General features: G+C 48.4%; 1 protein-coding gene across 5 annotated transcripts in view; it reads left to right on the forward strand.

The window, feature by feature from the left end:
- The first annotated feature begins 2,149 nt into the window (after positions 1-2,149).
- The window catches only part of MYH11 (myosin heavy chain 11), a 111,158-nt gene continuing 94,962 nt past the window's right edge, over positions 2,150-18,345 (forward strand). For 4 of the 5 annotated variants that reach the window (XM_032328675.1, XM_032328676.1, XM_032328677.1 and 1 more), the window contains exon 1: positions 4,280-4,298. The gene's annotated coding sequence lies outside the window, so the exon portion shown is untranslated. Of the gene's footprint in view, positions 2,258-4,279; positions 4,299-18,345 lie in introns of those variants that run through there. The other variant, XM_032328679.1, reaches the window with a different exon arrangement.

Below are 18,345 nucleotides of genomic sequence, written 5' to 3' on the forward strand. Positions count from 1 at the left end.
GGAAGCATGAGGAAGTGATCAAGAGGGTCTGAGACGCTGAGCCCTGCGGTGGGGACCCTGCAGGAGGGACAGGCTCTCACTCGCCGTCACATACCCAAGGCCTGTGCCAACCTACTGGGTTTCAAGTTTGTCGAGAATAATAACTACCAGATAACAGAACCATATGTTCATTTTACAAGGATCATCTCAACGACTGTTTACAAACATTCAGGTAGGGAAACTGAGTCACGGAGCCTTTAAGGACTGGCCTGTGGTAGAACAGCTAGAAAGCTGCACTGGCCACCAACCGCAGAGGATTCAGCCCGAGAAGGCATTTCCCTTTAACAACTCTTTGGAAGTAAATCCTGGCAATGATGGGCTCCAGTCCCAGCGAGAGCCTGGGCAAATCTCTGCACACCTCTAGGACCTCAGTTTTCTCACCTGGAAATGGGGGTATTAACACAGGCCCACGCCCCTCCTCCACCTAATCTGATCTGGTTACTAGGGGAGGGGTTGTGGACCAAGGGCACAGAGCCTGGCAAGGGTCTTCCCACGGCCTCTGACCCTCTCCCCAAACCCTCTGGCCACCGGGAGTAGCTGGAGCCCGCGTGGGCCTGGGGGGCTGTCCCCGCGCGGCGCTGTCGCGGCCGTGGGAGGCAGGGCCCCCTCCCCCGCGCCCGCCGCGCCGGGAGGCCGCTCCGCACCATATTTAGTCAGGGGGAGCGGGCAGCCCCGGGCTGGTATGCGGCGCTGGGAATTCCTGCAGGAAGGAGCCCGCGCCTGCCCTTTTTGGGTTGTCGCCCGCCCTGCGCCCCCCGCCGCGCCCCGGGAGGGAGGACCGGCCCGGGAAGCCGGAGCCCGTGCGGGGCGGGGAGCGGGGTGCGCGGGTCCCCGGCCTGGCGCGGGGCCAGCCCACCGCCTGGGCTTCCTTTTATGGCCTGTGTGCGTGCGGGCAGCGGAGACCAGGGAGAAGACCGAGAGCCAGGGAGAGAGCCAGCCGGAGATCGGGAGCCAGAGGCAAGGGCCAGAGACGGAGGGAGACGTGCGGGAGAGACAGGTGCCAGAGACAGAGGGACACTTACGACAAAGGGAGAGACAGAGAGAGACGGTGATGGACACAGTGACATACAGAGTGGCCGCAAGACAGAAAGCATGATGGATTTGAGTCAGACATACGGGAGAGAGAGAGAGACAGACAGACAAATGCCGGGGGAGGAGGGGAGAGAGGAGTGCTAAGCTTTAAGTCAAGTTTTAAGCAGCTTCTTCATTTGCAAGAATTTTGTGGGCGGGGGAGGAAAGTTTGGGGACTTGCAAGGGCGGGGTCCCACCCATTTTATTTGGATCCTGACATGCACCATGCAAATTACATAAATGTACCCTCCCCAACACACGCATCCGTATTTTTTTTTTTTTTTTTTTTTTTTTAGCTGCGGACACTAAGGTTCAGAGCAAGGAAATGACTTGCCCGAGGTCAGGCACTCAGCGAAAGGCACATGGAGGCCTGAAGTCACAGCAGCGTTTTTTTTGTTTTTTTTTTCTTCTTTTCTTTTTCTTTTCATCTTCTGCTTGTGGGTGGAGGTGGGGATGGCAAATTGGGAAAAATAAAAAGTTCCCTTTCCCGAACAATTCCCAGCATTCGGGGGCTCCTGCCTCGCACTTTGCAAAGTTCAAAAAATCCCCTTTCTTTACGCTTCACGCAGCACGGCCAACCCCGTATCCAGCCAGTGGGAGGCAAATAAAATCAGGAGCCGGTCGGCGAGGTGGCAATTCACAACCCCCCCGCCCACCCGCTCCGTGGGAAGGAAGCGGTTAAAATCCGCGCCGTGCTCTTGACCGGGCCAAGCCATTCTCAAGCATCCCCTGTAGACGCTGGCCGCTCGCCCCCTTTCTCTGGGAATCAGAGTCTCGGTGACTGTCCCAGAGCAGGGAAGGCGGGTGAGACACGTGCCCCGAAGCCTTCAGCCGCGAGCTCCGCAGCCCCCTGAGCTCCCGCTCCGCGTGCGCCCCTCTCCCCGCGCAGCCGCAGGTGCGCCCTAAGGCCCGCACTGAAGCCGCTCTTCCCGGGCCCTGCAGGGGGCGCTGCGGAGGGAGCAGCATGGGACCCTCCCTCCCACTGCCCCCGGGCCGCCTCCCCTCTCCCTCCCGCGGGCAGCTCCGGGTCTATAAAGAGAGGAGTCCCGGGCCAACCGGGAGATTTGGACTCCCCTGCCTGGGAGGTGTGCCAGATCTGAGCTCTCCACCCAGTTTCTTCTCCGCTGTCCCCCCAGTTGGGAGATCTGTAAGTAGGGTGGTCCTGGGGTGGGGGTGGGTCAATGGGGTAGGGGGTTTGAGGGTCCCACGGGGCATCCTACAAGGGCTGGGGAGCCGCGAGGTGTTTTGGTTGTCGTCCTCTCAAGGACTATGGGGAGGAAGGAGGGATTCCCAATGTGCATTTCTCTGCCCCAGCCAGCCTAGGTTTTCCTCAAACCAGCATCTCAATGATAAATACCTCCTTGGGGGTTCTTTCTAAAGACAAATGCCCAGGCCCACCTCCAGTTACACTTGAATCTCCAGAAACAAAAACAAAAACAAAATACTTAAAAAAAAAAAAAAAGAGGCGTCCTATACTGTTCTTAAAAGGCAAATCTGGGAGATGTGACCCCTTACAGTCTCAGAGGACCAACTTCCTAAGCTTCTAACTTTGATTTTAGGCACAGATAAAACGCAAATGAACTTCACTGAAAAGTCGCTTCCAGGCACAGAGGTGTGCAAAGTAATGCTCCAGGTGTATTCGGAAGCAAGGCTAGTTCTGTTGAGAATGTGTTAAATGAGTCAAAAACACATGGGCAGTTGCTCTGCAGAAAGAGGAGTGTTTTTCACCATTTAAAGGATGTGCTTGTTGATATCCCTGGAGAGGTAGGGCTGGTTATGATCCAATGTATTTCTTACAGCCCAGTTTTCTTCCAGACCCCCTCACTCCAAAGTAAAAAAAAAAAAAGTCTTATCCAGGCTAATCCCAGGGGCTTCAAATACCCAGACAGATGCCAGAGCTTCAATTTGCATCCATGACCCGCAGGTGGATTCAGTAAGAAGGTTCTGGGATGGTCTGCAGAGCAGCTGATACAAATGTTGCTCTTAATGTCCCACAAAGTGGGCGCACCTGTTGCAGTTTCCTCCCTGCGCAGAGAGCTGGTGGGGATTTTGCTGCTTGAGGAAAGGCACCATTCAAAGCCACGCTGATCATAAAGTCAGAGAAAGTATTTAGAAACCCAAGACAGAGAGTGTTTAGTTCCAGTATTAAGAACCGATCGATAAAATTCCAATCGATAAAATTGCAAAGTGGCCAGGGTTTGGCAAAGGGAAAGTGGGCAGATTGTGAGTCAGCCAATGTGCATAGTTGTGTTTTCTTTGGTCTTTCTGGATGGGTTTTGTTTTCTTAAAGATGCTGGACTGAAAGGCATTGGATGGGTGGCAGTGTGTGACAGAGGATGTTGAATCTCTGTGGAAGGAATTCTTTCTTCCGAGCGTTTCCAGGGAGATAGCCACCCAGCCTGATGGGATACGTATGTACCAGGCACTGTAGCCATGTTTGATGTAATTTAGCTCCTGAATCACCGCAACAATCTTTTAAAGGAGGCTCATGATGCCCATTTCGTAAAAAGGCAGCTGGGGCTCAGAGAGGTTCAGTAACTTGTCCGGCGTCACACAGCTTGTAAGCGGTGGAGCCCGTTCCTGGGTATGTCTGATGCCAAGGCCATAGCCTTGAACCCACCATCTTTTGTCTTTACGAAAACCCTTTTTGCAGTTAGGTTTCTAGGGGCGACCAGCTGTTTCCAGGAAGGCAAGGTTTTATCATCTTCTCTTTGAAGAAAACAAATGGGCCTTTTGTAAATTTAAAATAAAATGTGTTGTTTGTCCCCCCCCCCAGGGATGGGGGTGGTGGGCCGTCCGGGCTGCCATCCCGAGGGTCCAACCCATGAACCAGCTGGGCTTCCCACAAGAAGCTTCTAGGGCTCGCCTGGTACACACCGTGTTTTTTTATTTTCGCATCTGAAATAGACGTGTTATTCCGTACAAGGTATTTGTTATGGGTTTGTTATCATTACTTTTCTGTCCAGGGGCCGAGATTGAGGCAAACATGCCCATGTATGGTAGCGTTTTCCACGAGGCCATCCCCAGCTCGCTTGCAAATTAGCGTTCTATGGCAGCTTTGTTGGTCGAGACTCTGGGGATTTCTTGGCCCTTGTTCTTCCCATTTGGGAACAAGTCGGGGAGCCTGGAGAAGGAGGCCTTGGGGAGAGTAGAGGGAAGACTTTTGCCTGCTCCTCTCTTATTTACAGGTTTTATTTATTTAAGGAACTTTTTTTTTTTTTTTTTTTGGACCACTCACGTTTCTTCAGCTACTGCTTTCCAAGGTGGGAATAGAAAACAGAATTTCTGTTCTGTAAAAAATGAATTACCTTTGAGAGACTCTGTTGCACGGGGGGTTAATATCTCCAAGGCTTCACAAAGTCTACGAGGCGTCCTGTCCAGTGCGTTGATGAATTTCTCTAACACTCCACAGTCCGGTCCCTTCATTCACCCGCAGGTCCCCCTCTGTCCCCTTCTCCCCGTCTACCTCTGGCACTGTCTCATCTGCCCTTCCCTCTTCCCGGAGCTCTGGCTCTAGAAGATTTGGCCAAACCAGCTCTTCAGAATCCTGCTTGTTCATCAATTGCCGATGACCTGAGTCCCCTTCTTGGCCTCTGGCTCTCGTCATTGACTAAATCACTTAGCCAGATGAGGACCTGTCATCTTAAGGAAGAGAAGAGGACCAGCTCTGGAGGCTGTGATGTCCAATGTCAAGGCACCGGCCAATTCCATTCTTGGTTTGAAGAAGAGTGCCTTCTCGCTGTGTGTTCACATGACCTTTCCTGAAAATTTTATTTTTTTTCCGGTGGGGGAGCTGAGGGGGGGCGCGATGTGTCTCTTCTTTCTGCAGAACATTGGATCCAAACAGGTGGATTTTCTGTTGTAGGCACAACCATGTAATTCTGAAATCAGATAGGCATCAGATTTTTCTGGAAAGCCAAGTCCAGTATTAAATCCCCTGGAATCCTAGAATGTCACGAACAAATTTAGAAATCACCCGCGTTGGCAAACCTCAGTTTTCCCATCTGAAAAATGGGGGGTGGGGAAGAGCTAATGAGCACTTTTGCCAGCCGACCTGCTAAGCTCTTCACTGGCATCATTTTACTGGCTTTACAACAACCCTTTGGAGGAGATATTATTATTGGCCCCTTTTTACTTTCGTGCTCTAAATAACTTGCTCAAGATAGCTTGCCTGACTGATGAGAAGGAACGGATTCTGCAGATCTAGGCCTTTCTAACTCTAGAGCCCAAGGGATTACCCTGTTGGGAGGATTAAGTGGAATAATGCCAATAAAGGCTTTAACATAGTGCTTGGTCCCTGGTCAACTTCAGTGGACAGTTACTTATAACGCACCTGACCAGAGACCTTAAGGGTTTTGCTTAATATGGGAGAGTGGGTACTTGGCAGAACCAGAATGCCTGTCTCTGCTGTGACCTTTCTGTAAAGGAGAAACTTGTCCCTGATTTTCCTTTTGGATCATGTCTCCATAAATCCTATTTGCCCCAAAGGTGGTTGCTAGAATCTTCTGCTTCAGTATGGTCACACTTCCTCAACTGTGCCAAGAACATCGCACATTCCAGTGCTCTTGGCCCATTTGTGATTTTTTAAAAAATATTATTTATTTATTTATTCGACAGACATCACAAGCAGGCAGAGAGGCAGGCAGAGAGAGAGAGAGAGGAGGAAGCAGGCTCCCTGCTGAGCAGAGAATCCGATGCGGGACTCGAACCCAGGACCCTGAGATCATGACCTGAGCCGAAGGCAGAGGCTTTAACCCACTGAGCCACCCAGGCGCCCCCATTTGTGATTTGTGTAGGGTCGAGATGGCCTCCTTGAGGCGCTCCCCTGTGAACGAAACCCTGTCTGACTTTTATAAGGGTTCTTTTGCTCCCTGGGGTCTCTGCCCTCCACCCCTGACCTGTAAAGAGTTTAACCATGGCCACACATCAGAGGAAAGGCTGAGTCTGAAGAAGGCCACGTAAGGATTTGAAGGAAATTTTGTAAGAGTGCCTGTTGTTTTTGCTGTTGTTTTGTAAGAGTGCCTGTTGTTCTTACCTTGGATTTGAATCAGTTAATAAGCAGCTTGGAAGGAAAAGCCCTCATCAAAAGTCCCCAGGAAAGGGCAGCAGGACCTGCCCCTTGCTCACTCACGCAGCCTTGAACTTGCCACTTCCCATTCCTTCCTTAACGCCGCCGGACCAGCAAAGTCTGCAGCAGATGATACAGAATCTCAAAAGGGTCAACCTTTGAGACCTCTGGGGTGGCGATTGCCATTCCCCAGGCTCCAGGTTGAATGCCCTTCTCATCCCCTGAAGTGATCAAGGTTAGTGTATTCTCATAGATCTTTTGAGAACCTTTCTATCTCAAATTTCCTTTTGTTACACAAATATTGGCATTCTGGAAATTAGACCTTTTCTTTTTATTTTTTTTTTTTTTTTTTCAGTTAATCCTAGATCTCCTGCCTCTTTCTGTATTAGCCTGTTTTGGCATTTTAAAAAATCAGCTGCGTAATACTCTATTGTTTGAAAGTCTAGCTTCTTACGGAAACAACCCCTGATGGAAACATTACCAGCTGCTTGCCATCACTTCTCTGAAGAGTGCTTCAGGGACCATCCTTGTATCTATTTTTGTCTAATTACATGAGTTTATCAGATAAATTCCCAGCAATTCAATGGCTAAGTCAAAGGGTATGCACATTTATTTTTTTTTTTTTTATTTTTTTGAGAGAGAGCGCGAGAGAGCGAGTGTGGCGGGAGAGAGGCAGCAGGACAGAAGGAGAGGGCAGAGGAGAGGATGAGGGCAAGGAGGAGAGAATCTTTTTTTTTTTTTTTTTTAAAGATTTTATTTATTTATTTGACAGAGAGAGATCACAAGTAGGCAGAGAGGCAGACAGAGAGAGAGAGGAGGAAGCAGGCTCCCTGCTGAGCAGAGAGCCCAATGCGGGACTCGATCCCAGACCCTGAGATCATGACCTGAGCTGAAGGCAGCGGCTTAACCCACTGAGCCACCCAGGTGCCCCAGGAGGAGAGAATCTTAAGTAGACTCTGTGCCCAGCGCTGAGCCCAACACCGGGCTCGATCTCACGACCCTGAGATCGTGACCTGAAGCCGAAATCAAGAGCCGGATGCTTCAGTGGCCAAGCCATCCGGGCGCCCCGGCAGGCACATTTAAAATAGATAGATATTGAGAAATGTCTGTCCCATTTGAGACTGTCCCTTTATTGTAAGCTGCGTTATGCCAGGACTGTAAGCTACAAAGTACAATGGGGCTGTTAGGGCCAGAAATGACCGGTTCTCTCTATCCTAAAACTGTTCTGCATAGGAGCTACGATGTCTCCTGCTCACTCAGTTTCTCTCCCAAGGGGAGAAAAAGGAGTTTGCTCTCTGAACTAAAACACTTCCTTCGGAGTGACTTTAAACACAGTATCTAAATGAGTTAGATGTTGAAAGCAAGACAGAGCTGATAGTTTCATTGCCCATCTTTTTTCTGTTATGGTGAGGGCGGGTTGCCTCGGGACCCTCCGGAGGTAGGGGATGTGATGGGGGGAAGGCGTGGCGTGGGGGCCAGGCCTGGCGCAAGGAAGAGCTTTTCTGCTAAGAGTAGATTGGGTGTCAGGCAGATCCGGATTTAAATCCTGGCTCCAGCTTTTACCAGTGAAGACCTTTAATGTAGTTTACTTTCCAGGATCTCTGTAATATTAAAGGAATAATAAATGATGCTTACCTTGCCGGACACTTAGGACACACTGTGAGCTGGTGTATTTAATAAAGGCCCCACCCCAGGGCGCCTGGGTGGCTCACTTGGTGAAGCGGCTGCCTTTGGGGGGATGGAGCCCTGTGTAGGGCTCCCTGCTCAGTGGGGAGTCGGCTTCTCCCTCTCCTGCTCCCTCTGCTGGGCACTCTCTCTCTCTCTCTGTCAAATAAAGAAAAATTTTTTAAAAAACTTCTTAAAAAATTAATAATAATAGTAATAGATGGCCCAACCCCATACCCCATGGAAAGAAGGGGCCCAGTAATGATGGTGGCTATTAATAGTAACAGAGGTAGAGCCCAGTGGCCTTGTGGGGACAGCTTGAGGCTGGCAACACTGGTGTGTTGAGGGAGCCTGGTCTCACTTCTACTTCCTTTTGCTCCTACTTTCGAGCTCCTCCCACACCTGGGCTAGACCTTGACATCGTTTCTCTGATGCAGAGGTCCTTCCGGCAGGTTGGCTTATGTCCTGGATGGGCTCAGAGGACATTCAGTTTTGTCTGTGTGAAAGGGGCAGCGTTTGTTTTAACTTGAGGGGATGGCACTTTCGTACCTAAACTCAGACTTGTGGGTCTGTTGGCCATCTGGCCGTGCATGGCCCACATTCTCACCAGGTGACCCCACCTGGGCTGAAGGAGCTGAGGCCATCTCTAGGCAGAGTGGGAGGTCCCCCAGCCACCTGGAGCCTGGGTCACTCTACATTGCCGCTCTGACCCCGGGGACATTTAGGTTTGTGTCTCTGGTCCCAGCTCCCGAGCCGCAGCTGGGCAATGAAATCTTCAGGGAAGCTGTTAAGCAGGCGTGGTGATGTGCAAATCCTATATGATTTGGGCCCTGGGGTATTTTACTCCTTTTTCATTAGTGCGGAAACAGAAAGGGCAAGATCTTTTACCCCTGCGTTCCCCTGGGGAAAATAAAGCCGACATGAGAACACACGAGAGCCCCTGGACAGTCTTCATGGGTCCAATTTCAAGCCTTTGGTATCCACGGATATCATAAAATGTGAGTGTCAGGCCAGCCTCCTCTTCCCCCTTCCCCCACATGAAAAAGGCAAGGCTCAGAGAGGCAGGGGGACTTGCCCAGAGTCACCCAGCGAATGCGTAGCGGAACTGGGACTTGTAACCTGGTGGTGTCGCAGAGGCTAGCCGACAGCTTGTTGGAGCTCAGAGAATGAAACTGTGTGAGGCTGGCAAGGAAGTTGGGGCTGTGTCCATGCTGGACACACTCAGCTGTGCTGGATGTTGCTGACGCAGAGCACGAGAGTCCTTTGTTCTTATCGAAAGGCTTGAGAGCAGCCCTTGAGGAATGAACCCAACTGAGGGTCCATCAGTCCTCCGCAGCACTACCCTGGGTGACCTTTCCGACCCTGAAGCCGATGCAGAGCGTGGGAGGAGGGGACGGTGGGGGACGGAGGAATCTCCTGGAGGCTCAGCTCTCTGGGAGTCTGTCTCTTGTCTGACTCATGTCTTCATTTCACCTGTGTGACCTTCTGCACTTGGCCTTCCAAGCTGGTGTGGATGACGGAGCGACGGTCCTCAGCTTTCCTTGTCTTCCTAAGAGAACCCCTGTGTTTGTTCTTAAGCGGTGATTCGCACTGGGGACAGTTTCGAGCATCTGGCGATGTCTAGAGGCCTTTTGGCTGCCACAGTGGGTAGGAGGAGGGGCTGCTGGTCTGTAGCAGGTAGAGAACAAGGATGCTGAGAACATCCTCTAATGCACAAAGACAGCCCCATCCCCCACCAAAGAATGATCAATGCCCAATGTCCCCAGCGCTGAGGTTGAAAACCCCTGCTTGAAATGAAGGGCTGCGGCCAGGAGCAGGAGACCAGGTTTTGTTTCCATGCAGCACGAGGAGAACCCTCTCGCTGGGATCCTGCTCCCTGACCACTCCTCTGATTTTGCCAGCTGCCTTTTTTTTTTTTTTTAAGATTTTATTTATTTATTTGATAGACAGAGATCATAAGTAGCAGAAGCAGGCAGAGAGAGAGGGGGAAATAGACTCCCTGTTGAGCAGAGAGCCCTATGTGGGGCTTGATCCCAGGACCCTGAGATCATGACCTGAGCCGAAGGCAGAGGCTTAACCCACTGAGCCACCCAGGCACCCTGCCAGCTGCTTTTTATGCCTCCCTGTGTCTCCTCCCCTAATGCCTGACGTGACACTGTGGTGAGGAGCCAGGATCCCAAATTTTGTAGACACAAGGCTCTGGCTACATGCTGGGGCATATCCTTTTAACGATGAAGCCGACTTACCGGGAGCCTTCGACACGGATCGGGGACCTTTCTCAGGCACGCCTGTATTTCCCAGAGCCCTCAAGTGTTCTGCCTGTTTCAAAGAAGGCGAACAGAGCAGAAGAGATCATCTTGGAAATACACCTTTATTCAGGGTTCACTGTAGCTGGCTGTGCCACGATGGACAAGTAACAGCCCATTTCCTCGTCTGTAAGCCAGAGTTAATGGTGTATCTTGGTGTTTATGAGGGGATTAAATGAGATGATACCAGGTACCTAATAAAGATTTAGCAGCTGTGAGTACTCATAGTATTATCAGTTTGTTAGGCTCACTGAATTTTCTCAAGGGCAAATCTGTAGGATTTCATCCGTGTTTGGTGGGAAAAGAGGTCTGTGGCCAAATGTTTTGGGGAGCCCTGGGTCCAAAGGCATAATATCGTTTTTGGGAGTCAGGACCTATTAACCTCTTGGATGTTCTGATACGTGGTCTCTCTGTGGCAGAGGTAGGGGGGGTGGGAGCTTGGGGGAGTGGAATGAGGGGGGCGGGGAGTAGCACTTTTCAAGTGGCTTTAACCACAGAATTTTTTTTTTTTTTTTGGAAGAGTATCTCAACTTCCCTGAATCCCACCCAACCCCCACCTCTACTATTTCAAGGGATTAGAGTTCCAAGGAACACACTCTGGGAAATGCTATTCCAGGGTGAAGCCAGGCTTCTCTTTGCTTTGACCAAAGCAGATGTCACACTTCGTAACGGCCGGAAGCATCAAAGCCCTGAGAAGTGAGCCTGCTTTTCTCTCTCCTTTTTTGGCTAGAGACAGACTCTCTGCACTTGATCTTGTTTGGGTTTCTGAGTCCTGGACGAGACAGGGTTTCTGGTGATGGGGATTCCTATGTCCTTTGGTTTTTCTGTTGTATTATGTTTGCTGTTTTTCTGACTTGTAAGGCGGTTGACCTACATCGCCATCGGAAAGAGCCCTTTTAGTTGTCACTTGAACTACGCCCTTGGTAGGTGAAGGTGGTCAATTTTATGTGTATTTCCTCGCGAAGATGAAGAAAAAAAAAGGAAACCACAATTTTTCATGGAAGTGTGTACTTTGTATCAGAAAAGTACTCATAATTTGGGCACGTAGTGGAATGAATGGTCACAAAATGATCACGTCCCTGTCCCCGGCACACAGATTAAGAAGGTCCTGCTCTTCTGGCTAAGATGTCTGATGTCTATCACTGTAGGATATAGCTTTGCCTGGTTTCGAACCTCCTATAAACAGAATCCCACAGTACATCCTTTTCGTGTCTCCCTTCTTCATTCAAATGTGTGCGTGAGATTTTTTTCTTGCTGCGGTGTGGAGCCAAAGTTCCCTCCATCTCACTGGGGTCCCATTTTGAATGTTGATAATGTGCCAGGAACGGTGTCAGATCCTTTCAAGGGTCAGATCTTTTACTGCACATTCTCCGTTGAGCTCCAGACAAGCCCATCCGGCTCTTGTGGGAGGCAGAGGGGCACAGGCTCTGGAATCAGATGTGGGCTCAGGACCTGGCTCTGCTGTGTGACCTCAGGCAGATCGCTTCACCTCTCTGAGCCTCTGTTTCCGTATCTGTAAGATGGAGCTGAGTGTAACAGCCAGTCCTAAGGCTGTGCTGTTGTTCCCTGGTGGTCCTGCATGTGAGCCACTCAACCCAGCCCCTGGACGGGGAATGTGAGTGTTAACACTCCCTGTGGGTATACAGAGAACTTGACCCTGGGGATGACATACAGGCCAAACGGGAAATGGTGTGGGATACTGATACTGCTTACACATAGATGGGAATTGTACAAATTTTATGTAGTACTGTTTTTCATTTTAAAGGAAAATGTCAAACAGAACAGCGTAGCCCATCTGTAGGCATCCCAGCCCTCAACCCCTGCCTTGTCAAGCAGTTACAACTACTTCTGACTATCTCAGAAAGGAAGGGCCTCTAAATAGTTTTTTAAAGTTCATTCACTTAAAGTCCTGTCCATACCCCACATGTGGCTCGAACTCATGATCCCCGAGATCAAGAGTCACGTGCTTCTCCCACCGAGCCAGCCAGGCGCCCCAGGAAAGTACCCTAAATAGATGAAATCATGGTACCATGGTTGTTCTGAAAAGTTTAACACATTCCCTAATATAAAGGATATTAAGCTGATGTTCAGATTTTCTTGATCGTCTCCTATGCTTTTGGGACAGGTTGTCGGAATTTCGTTTTTTCTCACAATTGCATTCGATTTTGCAAAGCTTCCCGTGAAAGACGTGGCTTTTCAGAAAGGCGAAATGTGCCCTTATTTCTGATTTGCCCTGGTATATGCATGTTAGGGGAGGAGGGGTTCTTCCCCCCGCCTCCATGTTTGTCTTTTATTTTCTCTGTTGGACTTTTTCATTGTGAAAATGTTCCTATGTGTGCACAAGTAGATAGACCGCTAGGCCACCCCCCCCCCACCCCCGCCGCACCTGCCACTCCCCTTTGGTACTAATCAAACCGGGAGGCCCCTCTTTTGTCTTCATCCCTCAGTTTTTCTCTGGGTCTCAAACCCCCTTCTAGTTTAAACTATCCTCTCCTTTTTCTGTACTTGGTTAAAGGAATGCAATCATTTGTCTGATGCCTTCCCACCTGTGGACTTTGTTGCAGCTTCCCACCGTCCCCCATGTTTAGTGCATTCCCTGTGCCTTGCATTTCCTGGGTGTTAGACCTTCACCTAATGAGGGTGAAGCTTTGGTTCCCCATCCCCCCCCACCTTCTTTCTGGAAGAATATTTCCTTGACACTGGTGGCACTTTCCATGGTTCCCCATCTGGCGTCTGATCAACTCTTTATTGTGATATTAAGGTTAATGGCCACACTTAGGTGACACCCTCCTGATGTACACATGATAAACCTCTCCAGCCACTTCTCCTCTAACTCCGTGGGTCTAAATTGCAGATCCCAGACCTACATTCTCAGCATTACCCAGGAACTTCTTAGAAATGCACGTCCTGGGGCTCACCCCAGGCCTGCTGATTCAGGAGCTCTGGGGGTGGGCCCAGCCATCTGTGATTTCACAGCCCCACCCCCAGGGCAGGGTCAGGGTGCTGGTGCACAGTGATGTGCGTGAGCCACGGGTCTCATGGTTTGAGTGACTACCGATGGTCATTGTCAGGGCCCACTGTTTTATTAGGGCTTCCAAAATTGCTCCGTTCTAGTTTTGTTGTTCCTTCTGCATTTGCTCATTGAAATTCTTCCAAGCAGAAGGAGTGTTCTTTCACAACAATTAAAAGTGAGGTTGCGGGAGGGATGCCCCTGGAATAACGTCCCACAAGAAACCCAGAAGAGTTTAAAACTGCAGGAATTGTGATCGTGAAACTCAAGGTCATGTGCAGTTCCTTATTGTGCTTCTTTGAGTGACGAAGTGATTATTCAGAGTTAGGGAATAATTTACTCATTTCTCCACCTTCTTAAAAATGCACTTTTAGGGGCGCCTGGGTGGCTCAGTGGGTTGAGCCTCTGCCTTTGTCTCAGGTCATGATCTCCAGGTCCTGGGATCGAGACCTGCGTCGCGCTCTCTGCTCAGCAGGGAGCCTGCTTCCCCATCTCTCTCTCTCTGCCTGCCTCTCTGCCTACTTGTGATCTCTGTCTGTCAAATAAATAAATGAAGTCTTTAAAATCAAATGCACTATTACAGGGGCACCTGGGTGGCTCAGTCGTTTTGGTGGCCGACTCTTGATTTCAGTTCAGGTTGGGGTCTTTCGAGCCCTGAATTGGGCTCCAGACTCAGCAGGGAGTTGGAACCTGGTCGAGATTCTCTCCCTCTCCTGCCCTTCCTCCTGCTTGTGTACTCTCTCTCTCTCTCTCTGTCTCTCAAATAAATGAATATTTTTAAAAAATGAGCCACTAGATCAGGACTGCTGTTATTTTCACCCCTGAAAGAGACAAGCGGCTGAATTTTGCCTTGCAAAGTCTGCATGTCCGGAGTTGTCTGCCTGTTCACGGGACAGGGGGCTGCTCCATCTCGCTGGGATGCGGGTTCCAAGCGCGGGCGTTACATTGGTGAATTCAAAGGAGTCATGAATTCTTCTCTGCCAAAGGAGGGGGAGCAACCACACTGTATGTCCCGGTGGCCGTCCATCCTAACTCAGCCTGCGCCTCAGTTCCTGGGGGGCACAGCAGCAGTGGGTGGGGGAGGAGTCCTGGGGCGGGTGGGAGGAGCCAGCTGGCCAATCCAGAGCCGGGTGTGTCAGTATCTTGGTCCCGGACACATGGAGACATAGGATGAAGACTGTTTCAGAGGGGCTCCTCAAGCTGAGAGGACGTTTAATGACTTGAAATTTTACATGAAGACTTTTCTCTGCCAATTATTTAGTGACCTTGAGGAACGATTTGTTATCGGGAAGGCAGAATCAATGTTTTGCTTCTCCTCCGCTCAAGGTTACCAGTTTTCAAAATAAGGTCCGGGTTGCCCAGCATCCTACTTGGATGACCTTTGAAATTTATGTTAATTACCGTGCCTCATGGGTTTCCGCTGAGCAGGGAGCCTGATGCAGGGCTCAGTCCCGGGACCCTGAGATCATGACCTCAGCTGAAGACAGATGCTTAACCAACTGAGCCACTCAGGCGCCCCTTACAGTTATTTTTCTTACCAATGTTCAAACTCACCTGTATGGGACCAGACAGAACCATAGTTTAATATTTTAGCATATAGCGTCCTATTTTTTTTTTTTTTTAAGTCCTCCCTAGGGGCACCTGGGTGACTCAGTGAGTTAAAGCCTCTGCCTTTGGCTCAGGTCATGATCCCAGGGTCCTGGGATCAAGCCCCGCATGGGGCTCTATGCTCAGCAGAGAGCCTGCTTCCCCTCCTCTCTCTCTGCCTGCCTCTCTGCCTACTTGTGATCTCTCTCTGTCAAATAAATAAATAAAAACAATCTTTAAAAAAAAAAAAAGTCCTCTCTACACCCAGCCTGGGGCTCGAACTCACAACCCCCAAAGTCAAGAGGTCACATGCTCCCCTGACTGAGCCAGCCAGGCGTCCCAGTGTTCTAGACCTTTAAAAATGTCTATACATACACATAAAATTACAGGAAAGATGCTGTTATAAATATTCCCATCCACTTTATTGAGATATATTCTACATACAGTAAAGCTCACCGATTTTTTTTCTTTTTTAAATTCACTGGCTTTTAAGTGTATAACCCAGTTCTGGCAAATGTGTACAGTCGTGTAACCACCATAATCAGAATATGGAACGCTTCATCACCCTGAAGTCTCCTTTGTGCCTCTCAGTGGTTAGTTGCCCGGGCTAGTCCCAGCAGCTCTCTATTGATCTGCTTTTTGTCATGATGGTTTTGCCTTTTCTAGACTTACGTATCAGTGAAGCAATGGAGTCTTTTTAGTCTGGCTTCTTTGATTTAGCATAATGCTTTTGAGATTTGTTCCTTTTTTTCCCCCTGAGTATTCTATTTATACATAAGTATGACGTATTTCTAAGTTATAAGTATCTTCGCATGATCCACGGTCACCTACGGTATGATTCTATTCATATGAAACGTCTAGAGAAGGGGAGCCTGTAGAGACAGAGTAGATGAGTGGGCGCAGGGACTGGGCTTGGAATGAGGGCAGAGCAGCATAAGGGAACCCTTTTGGGAGTGATGGGAACATTCCAAATTTTACTGTAGCGATAGAGGCACAACTTGGTAAATTTGCTAAAAGTAGCTGAAATGAACATTTACAAACGAGGGAATTTTATGGCATGTAAGTAGGTTAAAAGGAAAGGGAGAAATTTTGGCATAAAGGAAAGTCCACACGGTGGATTTTGGGGGGAATTATCCCATGCTAATGGATGGATGTCCCAGTTAAGGCATCACTGGAGACCCCTGAGATGGATGGCAGGTTTACTGTTCCACATAACAGTGGCCCCCACATTGTGGTGCATCTGTGAGACCTTGTCTGTTCTCTTGGGCTAAATTCCTAGAAATGCAATTGCAGGGGGTGCCTGGGTGGCTCAGTCAGTGAAGCATCTGACTCTCACTTAGGTCATGATCTTGGGGTCCTGGGATCAAACCCCGCATCAGGCTCCTGGCTCAGTGGGGAGCCCCTTCTCCCTCTCCCTCTGCCCCTCCCCCTATTTGTGCTCACTCTCTCTCTCTCTTTCAAATAAATAACATCTTTTTTAAAAAAAAGCAATTTGCATAGATTTTTAAGGTTTTCCATCTGTAAGGGTGACATGTGCAGCGACCGACCCCATACAACTTTTGACAACACTGGATACGACCAATGGTTTTCATCTCAGCTAAGCTCATCGGGGAAGATCAACATCTCATTGCTTTAACTCATTTGCTAGTGAGGTTGCGCGTCTTTCTCATGTGTATTGGCTACTTGAAGGTCTTTGTGGAAAAAAAATAATCTAATAATTATAAATTTAACAAAAAATATAAAACTACAAATATGATACAAATAGATCATTGAAAGTCTATCCCTGTTCATAGTAGCATTACTCACAATAGCTAAAACACGGATACAACTCAGGTGTCTATCAACAAGTGAAGGGATAAGCATGGAGATGTGTCATATACATATAATGGAATATTACTCAGCCTTGAAGAGGAAGGAGAGTCTGATACAAGGGACAGCATGGGTGAATCTTGAGGACATGGTGCCAAGTGAGGAAGCTAGTCACAAAAAGACAAATACAGTGTGGTGTCACTTGTATGGCTACTTAAAGTAGCCAGGTTCATAGAGAAAGTAGATGGTGGGTGCCAGGGGTTGGCGGAAGGGGAGTGGGGAGTTAATGGGGGCTAAGTGTCAGTTCTGTAGGACCCGAAACTTCTCAAGTTGGATGATCGTGACAGTTGCATAACATATGAATGTACCTAATGCCACTGAACTATATACCTAAAAATGGTTGATAGCGAATTTTATGTTACATATATTTTATTGCAATAAAAAAATTGGGGGAAAATGGTAGAAAATAAAAATCACTAGGGGCATCTTGGTGGCTCATTCGGTTAAGCATCCAACTCTTAGTTTCTGCTGAGGTCATAATCTCAGGGTCATGAGATCAAGCTTTGTGTCAGGCTCTGTGCTCAGCAGAGAGTCCATTTGGAATCCTCTACCTGTCTACACCTCCTGCCCCTGCTCTGCTCTTTCCAAAACAAAACAAAACAAAACAAAAACCTCTCTTAAGTATATTCACAAGTGGGTATTTCTCTAATTTTTTGCCTTTTTCCCTAAATACTTTATTTTAAATATTTAGAAATATCTATAAATAAATATATGATAATAAAATAAATACATATAAATAATAAAACAACAATAAGACATATATTTAAAAATCTAAATTATTTTATTTTATTTTATTTTTTAAAGATTTTATTTATTTATTTGACAGAGAGAAATCACAAGTAGTCAGAGAGGCAGGCAGAGAGAGGAAGGGAAGCAGGCTCCCCGCTGAGCAGAGAGCTCAAGGCAGGGCTCGATCCCAGGACCCTGAGATCATGACCTGAGCCGAAGGTAGCGGCTTAACCCACTGAGCCACCCAGGTGCCCTAAAAATCTAAATTATTTTAAACATTTTAAAATAAAAATGGGGTATTACACCTACCGTTTACATTCTCCTCTCTATTTTTTTTTAAAGGTCTATTGAGGGGCGCCTGGGTGGCTCAGTGGGTTAAAGCCTCTGCCTTCGGCTCAGGTCATGATCTCAGGATCCTGGGATTGAGCCCCACATCGGGCTCTCTGCTCAGCAGGGAACCTGCTTCCTCCTCTCTCTCTGCCTGCCTCTCTGCCTACTTGTGATCTCTCTCTGTCAAATAAATAAATAAAATATTTAAAAAAAAAAAAAGGTCTATTGAGTTATAAGTCACATGCTGTAAAATTCACTGCTTTAAATCGTACAGTTCAGTGGTTTGTCACATATTCACAAAGCTGTATAGTCACAGCTACAGTAAATTCTAGAAATTTCCATCACCCCCAAAAAGAAGCCCTATACTTTCTCAGCTGTCGCTCCTCAGCCCCTGGCAATCACTAATCTACTTTAGTATCTATGGATCTGCTTCTTCTGGACATTTTAGGGAGAGGGGATCCTAGAGCATGTGGCCTTTTGTGACTGGATTCTTTCACCGGGCACAATTTTATCGAGATTCATCCACGTTGTAGCACGTATCAGTACCCTGTTTCTTTTCCAGGTTGAATAATATTCCTTGGCATGGCTAGACCCCATTTTATGTGTTCATTCTATCTGTTCATGGACGCTTTGGTCACTTGCACATTTTAGCCATTGTGAGAAACACTTCT

Source organism: Mustela erminea, chromosome 20 (assembly GCF_009829155.1).
Source record: "Mustela erminea isolate mMusErm1 chromosome 20, mMusErm1.Pri, whole genome shotgun sequence".
Lineage (NCBI taxonomy): Eukaryota > Metazoa > Chordata > Mammalia > Carnivora > Mustelidae > Mustela > Mustela erminea.